The sequence below is a fragment of the Schistocerca americana genome, chromosome 6 (assembly GCF_021461395.2).
Source record: "Schistocerca americana isolate TAMUIC-IGC-003095 chromosome 6, iqSchAmer2.1, whole genome shotgun sequence".
Taxonomy (NCBI): Eukaryota; Metazoa; Arthropoda; class Insecta; order Orthoptera; family Acrididae; genus Schistocerca; species Schistocerca americana.
The window spans coordinates 301177374-301183768 of record NC_060124.1 but is presented as its reverse complement, the minus strand read 5'-3'; positions in this window follow the sequence as shown (position 1 = coordinate 301183768).

Sequence of the window (6395 nt, the reverse complement as noted above, 5' to 3'; positions counted from 1 at the left end):
ACTCTACGCCGCAATTCCACATTCCCCAGAGTTGATCGAGGAAGTCTCACAGCTCAACTTCGGTGGTATCCCAGGAGATGCGGCGATTGTCTTGATGTCAGAGGTGACTGATTAGGAAGTCTGCGTTGCGATCCGGGCAGGAACCATCAATCGCTCCCCAGGACCCGACGGTCTTCCCCTCGAATTTTATCGCACCTTCCGTGATTTGTTAGAGTCCACCTTCACCTCCATCTGTCGGGAACTGATGTCTCCGGAAGTACCTGTGCCGGACGCTTTCATGGAAGGAATTATTATTCCTGTACATAAACCGCACGGTGGCAACAATATCAGTGATTATCGGCCCCTCATCCTCCTTAACAGTGATATGAAAATCTTCACTCGCCTTTTGGCAGCACGACTTAAAAACGTTGCCCGATACGTTGTGTCGCCAGACCAAGCATCTTTGGGAGGAAATAATAATATTCGCACGGCTTTATGCCGCTACAGGGATATGATCGCCGTTACCCAGGCACAACGCCTCTCTGGGGCACTTGCGTCTTTGGACTTTAGTCAAGCTTTTGATAGGGTTGACCATTCGTTCCTTACGGCCGTTCTCCACCATATGGGTTTCCCAGTCGCCGTTATCACGGTAGTGATGCGCCTTCTGCGGGGTGCCTCATGCAGGATTATGTACAATGGCAGACTCACTCCACCGATAATAATAGGTCGATCCGTACGTCAAGGTTGCCCTCTATCAGCAATTTTGTACGCCTTTTCCTTGGAATCCTTGCTATGTGGACTAAGACAACGTTTGGTAGGGTTGTCCATAGATCGCTACCGGTTCTGTTGCACGGCCTATGCTGACGATGTAGTCACCTGTTTACGTAATGCCGACGAGGTTCGAGCTGTTTTGACGTGGGTAGCGACTTATGGTGAGGCGTCGGGTAGCTCTTTAAACGTACGTAAGTCACAAGTTATGTTCATTGGCACGGGACTTCCCGTGGAGTGCGTTACACCTCTCACCACCGTTGATACCATTCGTTGTTTGGGAATCGATTTTTCATCTGATCTCCGGCGTTCAGCCACCATCAACTGCCGACGCCTCCTTTTAATGATCAGAGCAGGTCTTGTGGACCATCGCCTTCGATCCCTAGATATTCTCCAACGAGCTCGATATGTCAATATATATATCGCATCCCGAGTTCCCCATGTAGCACAAGTTCTACCTTTCCCGCTTACTGTGGCACGTCGCATGTTGGCAGCGATGGCGTCTTTCGTCAGCTCTGGGATGTTGTTCAAAGTTAACTATGCAACCCTTACTCTTCCCCGTGAACGAGGAGGGATAGGTCTGTTTCACCTGCCGGATAGAGCTCGCGCCCTATTTGTCAGCTCCCAGATGACGGTATGGATCCGTTGCCCAACGAGCCTCACTGGTCTCCTCCTGTCTGCATACTCGCCGGTCTCACTGTCAGCCCCAGTGATGATCTCGGATGTTCCGGCCCAGTTCCATTATATACGGTACTTCTTTCTGGAACTCAGTTATCTACGCCTCACCTTACCAAGACAGCTTTTACTCAAGACAAAGGCAGTATACAATGTCCTCCAATTAGGTCGTCCACCTAACCCGATTGAACAAAAGTTCCCTCAGGTTGACTGGCGTCATGTATGGCGCGCGGTGTTCGCCTGTTACCTTGACACGAATGTTCAATCTGTCTGGTACCTAACTGTCAATGGTAAGCAAATCAACCAATTTCGCCTTCATCGTATCCACCTCGCCCAATCACCTCTATGCTCCACGTGTGGAGTGCCAGACAATGATGAACATCGGTTTGTTTGCGGACCGGCGGCGGAGGTTTGGCACTTGGTTCGACGTATTGTGGCTTTTCTAACGCGGGACATTCCGGATCGGAGTACTCCCCTTTCATTATTATTTCCGGAACGTGACTATTTTCCTCGGACAAAGACCAATGCTGTGAAATGGATTCGCGGACATGCCATTCACTACTTATTTGGACAAACTGTAGACTCTGTAATCGATTTTTGGACATACCTCAATGACCGTCATTATTTCGTTGTCCGTCACCCAAAATACAGACAATTTTTCTCGAACTTCCTTGGGAGTGCTTTCCACGAGCCGCCTCGCAGCTGGAATGTATTAAGCCAAGAGAGAAGAAGGTTTCCTGTTTGAACCAATGAACATTTCTGAACAATTGCACGGAACACATCAATTTCGAGAAGACGTGACTCAACATATTACCAGTGGGGCGCAGAAGGCCTCTGATCACTTAAAAAAAAAAAAAAAAATCAGAAAAAGGAAGATTTTGTTTTGTTTGTCAGGATAGCTCTAACCTTGATTTCCCATATTTCCTCCGGTATATAGGCAGCTCTCTGGGGTAGGTTTAGTCAGGAGCCAACGCCTGAAGTGGCCTAGATTTTTTTTGTAGGACGAAAAGTGGCGGTGGCACTTGTCTTTTTTTAGTTCCATTTAAAAAATAAAAAAGTGGTTAAGGTAAAAAACAAAAAAACTAAAAAATATATAAAAAAGAAAAACAAAAAACAAAAAAAATAAAAAAGCGTAATAAGTAGCATCACTGTCCCGTATTGATTTTATAGATGGGGCGGAGGTTCGTGTCTTGACGCTCCTGAATTTTAGTTCTTAACATTAGCGTTTTTATTAGGTTCTGATACTTTATTATTAGTTTAATATAAGTATATACTATGATATTTGATGTTATGTAAATATAAGTTCACCTTTTTTGAGGGGTGACTTTGTTCGATTGGTTTAATCTACAGGACAGCTTGCGCTACTTGTATAAAGATATTTTACTCCTTTTTCTTTTACGCTTCGTAATTCACATGTTGCAAAGATTCTACTATTGGGTAGGAACAGTGATTAAGTAAGACTGACCTTGGGGTTTTAATAAAATGTGGGAATGATGGAATAATGTTTATCTTATGCGGAGAAGTATTCCAAATTTGTACCGCACTGTTTGTAAAGGAACTTTTATGTATCTCTGTCCTTATTGATTGGACATGGTACTTTCCTTTTCGTGGACGATGGAGGATATGTGCGTTTTAATAGAGCTAACGTGGGAATTTTACGCACGACCGTTGAGTAAACAGTGTGATTTTCGAACTAGAAACATCTCTCAACTGCCGCTGGAGTGCGTTCGATCGCGTATACCACGTTGGGGCCCGCGTACCGTGTGCACGAGTCGCATCATTCCTGAGCGCTCAGCAGCACGTTGAACTTGGCACGCTCAACGTTAACGTTTGACAACACGGTCCGTGTGCCGACGGCTTAACGATGTAATCGCTGTCACGATTTAGTTGTGGCTCCCTTACTCTGATCTCTATGGCTTCTATGATGACACAGTCCCACTATTTGGAAGTCTGTGTCAGGACTTTGGTCGTAATCCATGCTGAGGTGTTCCGACAGGCAATGCTCAGCGATTACCGACTTACTGGGCTGTTGCAGTCTACTGTGCCGTTGATGTTCTCGGCATCGGTTCTCAATGGTACGAATGGTGGAATGTCAGATCCCTTAATCGGGCAGGTAGGTTAGAAAATTTATAAAGGGAAATGGATAGGTTGAAGTTAGATACAGGGGAGTAGTGAAGTTTAGTGGCAGGAGGAACAAGACTTTTGGTCAGGTGAGTACAGGTCTATAAATACAAAATCAATGCGGGAGTAGGTTTAATAATCAATAAAAAAATAGGAGTGGGGGTAAGCTACTACAATCAACATAGTGAACACATTATTGTGGCCAACATAGACACGAAGCCCATGCCTACTACAGTAGTACAAGTTTATATGCCAACTAGCTCTGCAGATGACGAAGAGATTGAAGAAATGTATGATGAGATAAAGGAAATCATTCAGATAGTGAGGGGAGACATAAATTTAATAGTCAAGGGGGACTGGAATACGATAGTAAGAACAGGAAGAGGGGAAAAGCACAAGTGAAATTAAAGAGGAAGCCGCCTGGTAGAATTTTGCTCAGAGCGTAACTTATCATAGCTAACACTTGGTTTCAGAATCATGAAAGAAGGTTGTATACGTGGAAGAGGCCTGGAGTCAGTGGAAGGTTTCAGATAGATTATATAATGGTAAGACAGAGATTTAGGAACCAGGTTTTAAATTGTAAGACATTTCCAGGGACAGATGTGGACTCTGACGACAGTTTATTAGTTATGAACTGTAGACTAAAACTGAAGAAACTGAAAAAAGGTAGGAATTTAAGGAAATGAGACCTAGATAAACTGAAAGAACCAGATGTTGTTGAGAGTTTCAGAGGGAGCATTAGGGAACGATTGACAAGAACGGGGGAGAGAAATACAGTGGAAGAAGAATGGTAGTATTGAGAGATGAAATAATAAAGGCAGCAGAGGATCAAGTAGGTAAAAGACGAGGGCTAGTAGAAATCCTGGGGTTACAAGAGAGATACTGAATTTGATTGATGAAAGGAGAAAATATAAAAAGACAGTAAATTAAGCAGGCAAAAAGGAATACAAACTTCTCAAAAATTAGGGACAGGAAGTGCAAAATGACTAAGTAGACGTGGATAGAGGACAACTGTAAGGATGTAGAGGCATATGTCACTAGGGGTAAGATAGATACTGCCTACAGCAAAATTATAGTGAATTTGTACATAAACCAGGTGGCAGTTATTAGAGTCGAGTGGCATGAAAGGGAAGCAGTGGTTGGGAAGGGTCTAAGACAGGGTTGTAGCCTGTCTTCGATGTTGTTCAATCTGTATATTGAGCAAGCAGTAAAATTTGGAGTAGGAATTAAAATACATGGAGAAGAAATAAAAACTTTGAGCTTTGCCGATGACATTGAAATTCTGTCAGAGACAGCAAAGGACTTGGAAGAGCAGTTGAACGGAATGGACAGTGTCTTGAAAGGGGGATATAAGATGAACATCAACAAAAGCAAGACGAGGATAATGGAATGTAGTCAAATTAAATCAGGTGATGCTTAGGAAATTCGATTAGGAAATGAGACACTTAAAGTAGTAGATGAGTTTTGCTAATTGGGAAGCAAAATAACTGATAATGGTCGAAGTAGAAAGAATATAAAGTGTAGATTGGCAATGGCAAGGAAAGCGTTTCTGAAGAAGAAAAATTTGTTAACATCGAGTATAGATTTAAGTGTCAAGAAGTCTTTTCTCAAAGTATTTGTATGGAAGTGAAACATGGGGGATGAATAGTTTAGAAAATAAGAGAACAGAAGCTTTCGAAATGTGGTGCTACAGAAGAATGCTGAAGATTAAATGGATAGATCACGTAACTAATGGGGAGGTACTGAATTGAATTGGGGAGAAGAGGAATTTGTGGCACAATTTGACTAGAAGACGGGATCGGTAGGTAGGACATGTTCTGAGGCATCAAGGGATCATCAATTTAGTACTGGAGGGCAGCGTGGAGAGTAAAAGTCGTAGAGGGAGACCAAGAGATGAATACACTTGGCAGATTCAGGAGGATGTAGGTTGCAGTAGGTATTTGGAGATGAAGAAGCTTCCACAGGATTGGGTAACATGGAGAGCTGCATCAAATCAATCTCTGGACTGAAGACCACAACGACAGTGGCAGGATGGCTTTTTTGATACCACTTGTCGCCCCAGGAAGCAATATGTGTAGCCCATCTGTCTCTGTCTAGTTTAAACTCAAGTGTCATGAAGTTTCTTAAGAGGGAACATTTATTTAAAAGATGCATCAAATCCACAATTTTGAAGATACGGCAATGAAATTTTGTACCATGCTATATATGAAATTAACACAGTTACTGTTAAGTTTCTTGGTTTCCATATGTTTAATCTCTTTATGGAATTCGTAAATTTTATGGTCAAATCCCTTAAGAAATATCACTATTTATTTGTGAGTAAACCAGTGAATTATCATCCGAATATGACTTCGTTCAGCTAGAGAATAGTTTCTGTCTCGTCGATTACTTTGGTAAAACTCTTCAACATAAAGAGATTTCTACAAATTTTTCTCTGTTTAATCTCTTTACATGTAGTAAGCTCCCCTCACGAGGTTATTGAATATATCGAACAGGAGAATTTAAAAAAGAATTTAAATTATAATTTGTAACTATACTGTAAAATTCACGCGAAGTTCCAAGCCCTTTGCTCCATTTCTCAACTTATACTCAATATTTCAGAATATACTCTTGAGACAACAGTTATTGGGTTTATAGAAATGTGTCCAAAATTTCAAAATTTTATATTCCTTAGATTCTGAGAGAAAGTCACATACATTTTAAAAAACTTAATTTTCAGAAAATGCAATTTGGAGTTCAACCTAACGTTTTTCCTTACGTCTTTTTTTAGAAGGCTCCCTCTTTGTACTCAGCGTCCTCCTTCCGTTCACGGCTTGTCTTCTGGTTTCTTATTTTTTGCCTTCTTTCCATTA